A 13,798-nucleotide genomic window follows, 5' to 3' on the forward strand; every position below is an offset into this window, starting at 1 on the left:
ATCCTGGAGTTTGAATTGAAGAAATCAAAAGACAATCCAGTAATCAAACAGCAATCCAAACAAACATTACAGTAACAAGGTCAGTAATAGCTTGTGTTAAAGTTCTTACCACCACACCATACTACACCACTACTATCACCATACCACCCCTCACCACTACCATCACACACCATAACACGCCTATGACACACCACACCACCACTGCCATCACACCATAACACCACACCATCTAATGGTTATAGAATAGGAAACATTTATTTATATGTTTATTTTTTTTTATATACGAAAAGGAATCCGTGTTTTCTGTTTGGCTGGAAAGCCAATTTTTTTTTTCGTATTCAGAATATGTAATATAATGTGGTTTGGCTGTGCTTTCCATCTCGACATTATGGCGTGTTTTGGCGCCCTTATTCTGACACACAGACCGCTCATTGGACGGCGCTATGTAAACAAACCACCCGGTAAGGATATTGTATTTCAATTATTAAAGTATTTGTCGCGTTTAAAAATGTAGTTCATTTCAGTCTGGATGCTTTTTTTTTCTTGTGGCGATTTTTGAAATGAATTACGTAAATATTGGACGACAGTGGCATCTCAGCCCTGCCTTCCCCCCAGGTCAGTCCACCAATGTTTGTCTGCACTCCCCCTGTGTTTCCAGACCCAGACAATGAAGCAAAGCCAGAATCAACCACCAAAATAGATGACTAGCCTATTACTATGTTAAATAAAGCGATCTAATGTTATGTATTACTCCGTTTAGACCGGACGGAGCCCAACATGACCTGGATCCAGATCCCGCCCCACCAGTCCCCCTCCCTCCCGGCCTTTTTTTTTTTTTTTTTTTTCTGTTGCCCTTGGCCAGTCTACCCTATTGTAAAAAAAAAAATGTATGATAGTGGCAGTGAATACTGAATATTATATACTCGATCCCTGACAGTACCACAGCTGTAACTATCATTATTACTGAATATCCTGAATTTTAGAGACGTGTTTCGTGTACGTATGGGTGTGTATAGTGTCAGTGTGCTTATTGTAGTGTCAGCGTGTATAGTGTCATTATCAGATAAAAATATACTGCCATGAGATCATTGAGTGTAACTGATCCCCTTTCTTTCACTGCTTTACAGGTGTTGATTGCTTGTGTACATGTGTGTATAAGTGCATGCAGGATAGGCCTACACTGCCAGAGAAGGAAAAAAAAAAACAAGAAAAAACAAAAATGTGGCACCTTGTCTAGCTGGGTGACGGCGCGCTCAGCTGTTCTCTTTTTTCAATGTCAATTCAAAGATATACTGTGTGATATCAAGCTAGCCAGGGTAGTGACAGACGTAGGTTCCGAGTAGCTCCGTGCCGACTAGCAGTAACACTCCCTCACCCACAGAGCTCAAGCATCGCCACCAGCAGAGCATACATTGAAAAGAACAACGGACAAGCTGGATGATGCTGTGGAGGTGATGCTACTGGTGAAAAACAGCGATCCAGCCTGGTCCCTACCCCGCAAGCGTCGGCTCCACTTCACCAGGTGACCACATGGACGACTCCACCACGGTCATCAAGCATACCCGAACACCATCACATGGTAAGACAAATAAATCTGCCAAATCCACAAAGACTTATGGATTGTGCTACCCGCTCCTATGCATGTGTGACCGCCTCTACCACTCCTCGCACTGCTGAGTCTGCTGGGCCCCCCACACTTGTAAGCAGGTAGCGCTAATTCGCTCCCTTGATGGAAATAGATGCTTCATCCACCCAGCCAAGGTATCCATGGCTGTGTGTGGCTCAATATTCGCCAAAAAGTACATTGAACAAACCTTGGCCATCACTGGAGGTGGCCGGGGAATCAAGTTTGAGGTGGCCAACCTTGATCACCTGGAGCAGGCCCCAGAGTCAGTGACCCGACTGGGGGAGTGGCCTGTTAAGTGTTGGGTGGCCACCGACAATGACCCTACCCATGACTTTGGTAGAATTTACCGTTTCCCCGGACATGACTAAACATGACATTATGACAGGTAACTATCCTAGACGGCTACCCCACTCAGATTGTCGATGCCTTATGCCTCCCAGACCGTGACAAGGACGGACAGACTGTCCAAAACCTGGCCATACGTCTGAAATTCTGTCTGCCCCTCCCTAAGAGGGTGGCCATAGGAAACATGGTGTACCATGTTAGGCCCCACATCCTCCCAGTCATTTACTGCACCCGCTGCCTCCTGTTTGGCCACGGCAACATTTCCTGCAATGGATGTGCCTGCTGCAGGAAATGCAATGGTTACCATGACACTGATGGGTGTGTCAGGGAGGACCATTGTTTGTTTTGTGGCCCCAGCTACCACCCCACCTCCAAACAGTGTCCGCCTCACATCCAGGCAGTGCAGCATGACGGGGCCCACTCCCTCTTGGACATCAAATGAAAAATGAGAGGCATCCTCCTGGGCACTTTTTACCCACCAAAACCTGCACCTAAATCACACTCACCCTCCAAAACAGGAAACCCTCAACCTCCTCCCATACACCTTGCACACCCAGAACCCCCACCTCTGCCCCCACCCTTGCTCCTCGCCCTACACCCATCCAGGCTTCCATTCCTGATCCTACTTCTGCTCCCACCAAGTCCCTGAGCCCCATTATTAGTGTGGTACCACTAACTGCCAAGCCACCCTCACCCAAGGCCCAATGGAGCCGCCACCACCACAAACCACACCACACAGTCACACCACGATGCACCACCAGACCCTCCTTCACCCCTGAGGGCTCCTACAGGACAGACTTGACAGATGCTGGGGAATTTGTACCCCCAACTCCTCTACACCAATGCCACCCACCAAAGGTTCCCCAGCCAAAAGCCCCATATCCAGCAGCCCAGCAGCCCTCGCTTGGTAGTGCAGGTTTTGTACCATCCACTTCCTCGTTTCCGGCCCAGCATGCTTCGGGTTTTGCATGGCCTGCTTTTATTAACCTAACCTAACCAATAGCAGTCAGCGAGAGCCTCTCTTGCATCGTCTCTGAGTTTTCCACCTCCTCCCAGTTTACGTTTTTAAAATAGTTCTTGAGATTCTCAATATCAGCCTTTCTGTAATTTAATCAGTCTCCTTTGTATGAATCGTCTCTATCTTCCTTTCCCTTTTCTATATCTATTTCTAATATTACATGGTCACTCTTTCCCAATGGGCATTTATATCTTATATCATCATTCATTTGGATACCCCTTTTAAAAACTAGGTCCAATCTCGCCGGCTCATCGTTTCCTCTGAATCTTGTGCATTCCTTTACTCTCTGGTCCATCATATTGTCTATCATTAGGTTCAAGAATCTTTCTGCCCAGGCTTCTTCCCCCATACCACTTTCATAATTTTCCCAGTCCACTTCTTTACAGTTGAAATCTCCTACTAATATAACTTTTTTCCTTTCTTTAACAATTCTCGTTAGACTCCTTATTGTGTCATCTATCATGTCTATATTCTTGATTGGTCCATGAATTTGTTTTTGGTGGCACATATGTTACAATGATTGTTAACTCTTTTTTTATTAATATGCATCTTAACATACAATACTTCTGCTTTTCCTTCCCCACATTCCACTTGGTTTATCACTATCTCCTTCCTTAACATAATCATGACTCCTCCTCCTCCTTTACCCACTCTGTCTCTTCTCTATACATTATACCTATTATCCAAGTCTATTTTGATTCCCTTATTTAGTTTTGTTTCAGCCAGGCATACAATATCTGGATTTTCTTTATTTATGTAATCTCTTAATTCTAGTTTACTTGATAAAGCCCCGTCTATGTTCGTATACATCATTTTTAGTCTTTTGCCTTTATCATTTTTAATTAAACTTGTTCCACTTTTTTCTCTTTATATACCATTTCCTTATCCTGTCTCCTAGAATTCTCCAAAAAAATGCCTTTTTTTCCTCTTCTGACCTTTCATTATTCTTTTCCCTTACTGCTGTTGCCAGTTCATTGTATCTCTTCCTTTCTTCCTCATTTCTATTTTTCTTCATATAGATATCCTTGCAGCCTTCTGTTTCTCTAAGTTTTGTTGTTCTGTATAATATTTCTTCTGTTGCTGCTTGTGATTTTAGTAATATTTTAATTGGTCTCGTTTTTCCTTCTTGATATGGTCCCATTCTGTTTATTTCTTCTACTTCCTCTTCCAAGTTCTGCCTATCTTCGTGTGTGTGTGTGTGTTTGTGTTTGCATTTCAAGATTTGCTGTGGGCTTTATAATGGTAAAGATTCCACTGTATATCTCATGCAGTGTCAATTTTTTATCCAAATATCTATACTGTGTTGTTTAAAGTGACAGTTTTGTGTATTTCATTTCTACAACATTCATTAAAGTTTGTCCAGATATAATAATGACAAACCCCCCTCACCCCCCTCCCTCCCTCTCTCTCTCTCTCTCTCTCTCTCTCTCTCTCTCTCTCTCTCTCTCTCTCTCTCTCTCTCTCTCTCTCTCTCTCTCTCTCTCTCTCTCTCTCTCTCTCTCTCTCTCTCTCTCTTGTATGTGTCACAGAGGCATGGGTAAATGAGGAAAAGTTTAGGGAAAATAGGAAAGAATATGAAGTAGATGGATACATTATGTATTTACACCAGAGAATTGGTAGGATAGGCGGAGGAGTAGTTATTTATGTAAAAAAATCCTTCATTTCCAGTCAGGTTAATGGTATTAAGGTAGATAACAGAGTAGAATCCTTATGGCTGGATGTTAGAGTAAACAAAAGTAAGGTTATTAGAGTAGGAGCTTTTTATAGGCCACCTAACCAGTCAGCAGATGTAGACAACCTTATGGTAGATGAGATAAATAGGGGTGTACTAGTCAGACAATTATCTTAGGGGATTTTAATCTTAAGTCAGTAAACTGGGAGAGGATGGTAGGAGATGCTAGTGAAAATAAGTTTATGGAAAGTTTTCAGGATAACTATTTAGTGCAGATGGTAGATAAACCTACTAGGGGGAGGAAGGTTTTAGACATAGTACTAACAAATATTGAGCATTGTTTAAAGGAAGTTGAGGTAGGAGAGACTTTAGCAAACAGTGACCATCATATAATTAGATTTATCATTAATTCCAGTAGGGATAATATAGTGAATAAGACTAGAGTCCCAAACTATCAGAAAGGCAATTATGGTAGGTTACGTCAGTTATTAGGAGAAGTAAACTGGGAAGATAGTTTTGGAAATAAAACTGCACAGGAGATGTGGGATATTTTTAAGATTGTAGTAAAGGCTATAGTGATGCAGTGTATCCCTTACAAAGATATAAGACAGAGAAACAGGAAGCCATTATGGTGGACTCATGAGATAGGTAGCCAGATCAGAGAGAAGAAGAGGGCATACAGAGAGTTGCAGAAAAGTGGGGAAGATGTAGATTTGAATAGGTACAGACAGGTCAGGGATGATTTGAGTAAGGTTATAAAAAAAAGTAAAAGGCAGGCAGAGATAAAACTAGCTAGAGCTGGGAGTAAAGATCCCAAAAAATTATATAGTTATTACAAGGTCAGTGATAAAAGAAATAAGGATAGGATTGGACCACTCAGAAAAGATGGTGTAGTAGTGGATCAAAATGAAGACATAGTAGAATTATTGAATGAACAATTTTCTTCAGTATTTACTAGGAAAGAATAGGAAATCCTGTTACAAACAGTGCGACGAGTAGTTTAAGAGCTTTAGAAAATATTGATATAAAACCGGGAATTATTAGGAAATTTATTCTTGAACTAGACGATAGGAAAGCCAGTGGTCCTGATGAGCTACATGCCAGAGTACTTAGGGAGGGTGTAGACAGTATTTCTGAAGCACTTAAGTTAATCTTTGAAAGATCACTTAGGTTTGCTGAGATACCTCAGGACTGGAAGTTAGCTAATGTTACTCCAATATTTAAAAAGGTAGGAAGGATGATGCGAATAATTATAGACCGATCAGTTTAACTAGTATAGTATGTAAGATACTAGAGAAAATCATTAAGGGTAGTATTTGGGAGCATTTAAATGAGAATAGATTAATTAGAGATACCCAACATGGCTTTAGATCAGGGAGGTCCTGTCTTACAAATTTGCTCGATATCTTAGAATATATTACCAAGGAGTTAGATGATGGAAATAGCATAGATGTTATATATCTAGATTTTAGCAAGGCATTTGATAAGGTACCGCATAGGAGGCTAGTGTACAAATTGAGACTACATGGGATAGGGGTAGGTTAGTTGATTGGATTAGTGAATGGCTTTCTGATAGGAAACAGAGAGTAGTATTAAATGGGGCAATGTCTGAGTGGAAGGAAGTGGTTAGTGGGTACCCCAAGGATCAGTGCTAGGACCTCTTCTTTTCTTGGTGTACATTAACGATTTAGATATAGGAATTAGTAGCAAAGTATCAAAGTTTGCAGATGATACTAAGATAGCATGTGCAGTACAGGGTGAAAAGGACAATTACAGAATACAACGAGACCTGGACAGGCTGATAGCATGGGCAGACAGGTGGCAGATGGAGTTTAATTCTAAAAGTGTCAGGTTATGCATTTAGGTAAAGACAACACAAACTTTAGCTATGAGATGGAGGGATGTTGGCTAGAGGCAGTAGAGGAGGAAAGGATTTAGGAGTAGTGATAGACAGAACTATGAAATTTTCAAAGCAATGTTTAGAAGCAAGAAATAGGGCAAATAGGATCCTGGGTTTTATAAATAGAAATGTTAGTTATCTCTCTCTCTCTCTCTCTCTCTCTCTCTCTCTCTCTCTCTCTCTCTCTCTCTCTCTCTCTCTCTCTCTCTCTCTCTCTCTCTCTCTCTCTCTCTCATGTTAATCCAGTTTTATTTCTTTCAGATTATGGTAAGATATGGAGAAGGAGAGACCAAGGCAAGAGGAGGAAGAGGAAGAGGAGAAGGAGTAAGATAAGAGGAATCAAGAGAAAAAAGAAAAGGTGAAATAAGAATAAATTATGTCATTTTATAAGTCTCTCTCTCTCTCTCTCTCTCTCTCTCTCTCTCTCTCTCTCTCTCTCTCTCTCTCTCTCTCTCTCTCTCTCTCTCTCTCTCTCTCTCTCTCTCCTTTTAATTCCTCCTACAATTGAATATTTTTCCTCCTCCTCCTCCTCCTCTTCCTCCTGAAGTTGGTTAGGTTAGGTTAGGTTAGGTTGGATCTCATTAGGTCAGGTTGGGTTGGTTTAGGGTTAGGGTTTGTTAGGTTGGATTTTTTGGGGAGGGTTGTGTTGAGTTGGGTTACGTTAGGTTGGGATGTTTTTAGGTTTGGTTGAATTAGGTAAGGTTGGGTTGGGTTGGGTTAGGTTGCTCTTCATTAGGTTAGGTTGAACTATGTTAGATTAGGTTGGTTTTGGTTTAGGGTTGTGGCGGGGTTTAGCGACTGTGGCACTACATCCTGGCGCCACATGTGGTATGTAACTGTCTGTGTGCTACGCTGTGGCGGGGATGAGTGACAGCTTGCCACAGTCACTGTCCACAGACGCTTGTGTTTTCTCGGCTTTAGGTTAAGCTAGGTAAGGTTGAATTTGGTTTAGTTAGGTTTTTTTTTTTTTTTTTTTTTTTTTTTTAAGGGGTGGGGGAAGTTAGGTTAGGTTGGTTTGGATTTTATTAGGTTAGGTTTGATTGAATTAAGTAAAGTTGGATTAGATTAGGTTGGGTCGGGTTAGGTTACACAACACTATGTGGTGTGTATTAGTGTGTGTGTGTGTGTGTGTCAGAAGACTCATGCTGTCACTTATTAAGTGCCAAGGAATTGTGGAATGGAACTACCTTTTCTTCTATGCATTGCCAATTTGATCACTTTTCTAATTTCATTGTTTTCTTCCAGATTGCAAAAATAAACTGGGAGAAATATGACTTGAGTGTCATCACTCAGGAAATGACACCAAACACCAGGAAGAGGATCTTTGCAGAGATGTCAGTCAGCCAGCCAGCCATTGGGGTGTGTGCATCATTATTGGCCCATATTTCCTTCCCTTTTGGATTTGAATGACTCCTGAGTATCTCCCGCTCAATAGTTGTACACAGTTTGTTCGTTAGTGTTGAGTGTTGTCATGTGTTGCTGCACACACCATCTTAAGATCCTGCCAATTATGTTGTTCTTAGTACTGTGATGTGATGCACTTCTGAGTGTAAAGTTGGCTCTCATTTGTAAACACATCATACAAAATGTAAACAGTGTACCTCTCATTACAGGAAAGTCAAGAGTCCCTGAATGCTGCTAATTAGATACTGATGCCAGGAACACTGCACCTTGAAGGCAAACCACAAACCTTCAACAAGAGTGATGAAGAACAGCCACAGTATCAGACAAGACATGTAGCAATGAAGAACACCCAAAGTACATGGGTTGGATTCTTTGAACAGAAATATGGTCTGCTTGTTAACAGATTCTTTCAATGTTCACTCAGTCATTCACTTACTTAGCTCAGAATGAATGAAGAATGTGCAGTGAAATAAATATTGCTGCTTGTATGGGGGTGAGTCTTGTGATGGAATTAAGTGTTTGGTTTTTGTTATCTTAAAAAATTTTATAAAAAAGACTGAATGTGTGTGTGTGTGTGTGTGTGTGTGTGTGTAATTCACTGTTTGTTTGATCTGTTTGGTCTGCTGCAGTCTCTGACGAGACAGCCAGACGTTACCCTACGGAACGAGCTCAGAGCTCATTATTTCCGATCTTGGGATAGGTCTGAGACCAGGCACACACCACACACCGGGACAACAAGGTCACAACTCCTCGATTTACATCCCGTACCTACTCACTGCTAGGTGAACAGGGGCTACACGTGAAAGGAGACACACCCAAATATCTCCACCTGGCCGGGGAATCGAACCCCAGTCCTCTGGCTTGTGAAGCCAGCGCTCTAACCACTGAGCTACCGGGCCGTGTGTGTGTGTGTGTGTGTGTGTGTGTGTGTGTGTGTGTGTGTGTGTGTGTGTGTGTGTGTGTGTGTGTGTGTGTGTGTATTTACCTAGTTGTAGTTTTACAGGGCCTGGGCTTTATGCTCGTGTGGTCCCGTCTCCATATCTACACTTATCCAATTTTTCTTTAAAACTATGCACACTCTTTGCTGACACCACTTCCTCACTCAAACTGTTCCAAGTCTCAACACATCTTTGCGGGAAACTAAATTTTTTAACATCTCTCAGACATCGTCCCTTCCTTAGTTTCTTACTATGCGATCTTGTGCTTCTAAAGTCATATTCTTCTCTCAGGATCAGTTTCTCATTATCCACTTCATCCATTCCATTAATCAATTTATAAACTTGTATCAGATCCCCTCTCTCTCTTCTCTGCTCCAAGGTTGGTAGATCCATTGCCTTTAGTCTCTCCTCATATGCCATCCCTTTAAATTCTGGAACCATTCTTGTAGCCATTTTTTGTAGTCTCTCTAATTTTCTTATGTGTTTCTTTTTATGGGGAGTCCACACAACTCCTGCATATTCCAATCTAGGTCTTATTTTAGTACTTATTAATTTCTTCATCATTTCTTTGTCCATATAGTGAAATGCTACTCCAATATTCCTTAGCAAATTATACGTCTCTCTGAAAATTCTATCAATATGGCTTACCGGTTGATTATTTTCTTCCATTGTCACTCCCAAGTCCTTTTCCTTTTTTCCTTTTTCTAGTTCTACTCCATCTCCCATCTTATAGATTCCCACTGGTCGTCTTTCACTTTTTCCCATTTCCATGACATGGCTTTTGTCCATATTGAATTCCATCTCCCATTTTTTGCTCCATTTCCAGATCTTGTTTAAGTCTTCCTGTAGTATTTCACAATCCTCTTTTTGTTTAATGACCCGCACAGTTTCGCATCGTCCGCAAACAGATTTATGTAGCTGTTCACTCCCTCTGGCATGTCATTTATATATACGAGAAAAAGTATTGGTGTCAATACTGACCCATGTGGCACTCCGCTGTCTACTGTTCTCCACTTGGACTTCATATCTTTAACTATCGTCCTTATTTCTCTCCCCCTTAAGTAATTCTTCATCCATCTCAATGTGCTTCCTTTTAAGCCACCCTTCTCCTCTAACTTCCATAGTAATCTTTCATGTGGCACTTTATCAAAAGCCTCTTTTAGATCTAAATAAATACAGTCAACCCATCCCTCTCTCTCTTGTACTTTATCAACTATTCTAGAGTGGAAACTCAATAAATTTGTCACACATGACCAACCTTTTCTAAAACCAAATTGGCTATTTGATAATATTTTGTTGTCTTCAAGAAACTCAATCCATTGCTTCTTTATTACTTTTTCACACATCTTGCATATTACACTAGTTAGTGATACCGGTCTGTAATTTAAAGATTCTTCCTTCCTTCCGCTCTTATATATGGGAACCACCTCAGCTCTTTTCCACTCCACTGGCACTGTTCCATTTTCTATTGAGCATTTTATGATGTTGTATATTGGACTTGCTAGTTCTTCCCTACATTCTTTCAGTATTCTGCCTGAGACTTCATCCGGTCCCATTGCCTTTTCCTCATCCAATTCTGACATCAACTTTTTTATTTCAAGCTTGGTTACTTTAATCTCTTTCATATGGACAGTCTCTCTATTACCCTGTGGTCTTTCAAATTTGGATTCCTTAGTAAAGACCTCATGAAATTTACTATTTAACAGTTCTGCCATACTTTTTGGGTCTTCCACCATTCCGTTTTCTCCTTTTAACCTTTATTGTTTCTTTTTGTCTTATTTTTCCATTTATGAATCTGTAGAGCAATTTTGGTTGTTCCTTACATTTTTCGACAATGTCCTTTTCATAGTTCTTTTCTTCTTCCTTTCTCACCTTAGCATATTCATTTCTTGCTGTTTTGAAGTTTTCCTTATTTTCTGGATTTCTGTTTCTTCTCCACCTTTTCCATGCTCCATCTCGTTTCTCCTTTGCCCTAGCACATCTTGCATTAAACCAATCTTTCTTTCTTTCTTCTTTAGGTCTATATTTCGGAACATATTCCCTGACCCCAGTTTTGTATATTTCCAAAAATAAGTTATATTTCTCTTGAACCGTTAATGAGTTTTCCATCTCCTCCCAGTTTACGTTTTTAAAATAGTTCTTGAGATTCTCAATATCAGCCTTTCTGTAATTTAATCGGTCTCCTTTGTATGATTCATCTCTAATATTACATGGTCACTCTTTCCCAATGGGCACTTGTATCTTATATCATCGTTAATTGGTATATCCCTTGTAAAAACTAGGTCTAATCTTGCCGGCTCATCGTTTCCTCTGAATCTCGTGTTTTCCTTTACTCTTTGGACCATCAAATTATCTATCATTAGGTTCAGGAATCTATCTCCCCAGGCATCTTCCCCCATACCACTTTCATAATTTTCCCAGTCTACCTCCTTACAGTTGAAATCTCCTACCAATATCACTTTTCTCCTTTCCTTAATGATTCTTGTAAGACTCCTTATTGTGTCATCTATCATGTCTCTATATTCTTGGTTAGTCCATGAGTTTGTTTTTGGTGGCACATATGTTCCAATGATTGTTAACTCCTTTTTGTTAATATGCATCTTAACATACAGTATTTCTGATTTTCCTTCCCCAAACTCCACTTGATTTACCACAATCTCCTTCCTTAACATCGTCATGACTCCTCCTCCTTTACCCACTCTGTCTTTCCTCCATATATTATACCTTTTATCTATGTCTATTTTTATTGCTTCATTTAACTTTGTTTCCACCAGGCATACAATATCTGGTTCTTCTTTCTTTATGTAATCTCTTAATTCTAATTTACTAAATAAAATCCCATCTATGTTTGTATACATCATTTTTAATCTCTTGTTCTTATCATTTTCAGTTAAACTTGCTCCATTCTTTTATCTTCTTTCTCTTTTATATACCATTTCCTTATCCTGTCTCCTATAATTCTCCAAAAAAAATGCCTTCTTCTCCTCTGACCTTTCATTATTTTTTTCTCTTGCTTCTGTCACCAGTTCATTGTGTCTCTTCCTTTCCTCCTCGTTTCTATTTTTCTTTATATATATATCTTTGCAACCTTCTGTTTCTCTGAGTTTCTATATAGTACTACTTCTGCTGCTGCTTGTGATTTTAGTAATATCTTAATTGGTCTCACTGTTTCTTCTTGATATGGTCCCATTCTATGGATTTCTTCTACTTTCTCTTCTAAGTTCTGTCTATCCTCGTCATTCAGATGTTTTAGTAGGTCTTTTACTAATTTCATTTCGTCTTTTTCCCTTCTTGGTCTATATTTAACATTTTTTTCTTTCAGTCCAAAAATAATTACACTCTTCTTTTTTTCTGCAATTTCTCTTACTAAATTTTCTTTTTTCTTGAGGACTCCTATCATTTTGCTTGTCATATTTTCATCTCTTTCTTTTAACTGTTCTTGAAATACTTCTTGAAATGATTCCTTGTCTTTCTTATCTTGGATTCTCCATGCTTGTACTTCTTTTTTAATCACGTCTTGTACTCTTTCTTCTTCTTTGTTAACTAGATCTTTTAGCTTTTCTTTTTCTTTCTCAGCTTTACCGAGTCCTTCTTCCATCAATTTCTTATAGTTCGCTATTTGCACTTTTAATTCTTCATTTTCGGTTCTTAGCCTAGTTTCATTTTCTTCCACTCTTTTTATCCTTTCTTTCAATTTCTGGAGCTCTGTATCCTGTTCTTCATTCTCTTTCATTCCCATACTCTCCTTTATCAATTTATCTAATTTACATTCGATAGTCAAGACTCTATCAAATAGTGAAGTTTGCGCCGTATCAAAGCCTTCAAATTCTCTTTCTCCCTCACCAACATTGTAATCATTGTGTGTGTGTGTGTGTGTGTGTGTGTGTGTGTGGGGGATGGATGAGGGTGTGGCAGGGTCCATTAGGGTTTGTTTGTGTGTGTGTGTGTGTGTGTGTGTGTGTGTGTGTGTGTGTGTGTGTGTGTGTGAAAGACTTAATGGAGAAAGATTCAGGAGTTATAAGACCGTCTTCTTGAACGTCCTCTGTGTGTGTGTGTGTTTGTTTTTTTGTGAGTTAATCAGTTGCTTATGTTTTTTTTTTTTTTTGAGGTTAGGTAGATTGTTTAGGCATTTGTTAGTTAGGTAAAGGTGTGTCAGGGTTGTAGCAAGGATGTATTGTATGTAGATCGTGAATTAATGGTAATTAATGGTGTTTTTAAGGAAACTTGCCAAAATTTCGTTATTTTGTCATGAAAGCTAATGTGTGTGTGTTTGTAAAATTGATTGTTTTCATATATATTATGACTGTTTCATTGTTTATTCTCTCTCTCTCTCTCTCTCTCTCTCTCTCTCTCTCTCTCTCTCTCTCTCTCTCTCTCTCTCTCTCTCTCTCTCTCTTTGATAGTTGAAATAGTTGCTTTATAGGATACTCGCCTCAAAACATTTTTAGATTTGAAATTTTGTAAGTTGAATAAGTTTTGTAGACTTCACTGTATAAGTTGAAAATTGTTGTAGTCAGTTTTTGTGTTTTTATACTTAGTTGAAAATTGTTGTAGAGTTTTCACTGTTTTTATTTAAGTTGAAAATTGTTGTAGTTTTCACTGTTTTTGTTTAAGTTGAAGATTGTTGTAGTTTCAATGTTTTAAGTTGAAAATTGTTGTAGTTTTTGCTTTTTATTTAAGTTGAAAATTGTTGTAGTTTCAATGTTTTAAGTTGAAAATTGCTGTAGAGTTTTGACTTTTTATTAAGTTGAAAATTGTAGTTTTCACTTTTTATTTAAGTTGAAAATTTTTGTAGAGTTTTGACTAAGTTGAAAATTGTTGCAGTTTCAATGTTTTGTGTTGAAGACTGCTGGAATTTAAGTTGAAAATTTTTGTAGAGTTTTGACTAAGTTGA

The 13,798-nt window shown here is 39.3% G+C and overlaps 1 long non-coding RNA gene across 3 annotated transcripts; it reads left to right on the top strand.

Moving 5' to 3' along the window:
* Positions 1 to 43: 43 nt before the first annotated feature.
* LOC123510148 lies at positions 44 to 8,649 on the top strand. 3 transcript variants are annotated; one of them, XR_006676398.1, is made up of 5 exons: positions 44 to 461; positions 1,382 to 1,579; positions 6,824 to 6,920; positions 7,808 to 7,921; positions 8,176 to 8,649. It is a non-coding gene; the product is annotated as an uncharacterized LOC123510148 (long non-coding RNA). The 3 variants fall into 3 exon arrangements; XR_006676397.1 differs by lacking the exon at positions 44 to 461 and adding an exon at positions 1,125 to 1,241; XR_006676396.1 differs by lacking the exon at positions 44 to 461 and having other exon boundaries at positions 1,248 to 1,579.
* Positions 8,650 to 13,798: the final 5,149 nt, after the last annotated feature.

Source organism: Portunus trituberculatus, chromosome 28 (assembly GCF_017591435.1).
Source record: "Portunus trituberculatus isolate SZX2019 chromosome 28, ASM1759143v1, whole genome shotgun sequence".
Classification (NCBI taxonomy): Eukaryota; Metazoa; Arthropoda; class Malacostraca; order Decapoda; family Portunidae; genus Portunus; species Portunus trituberculatus.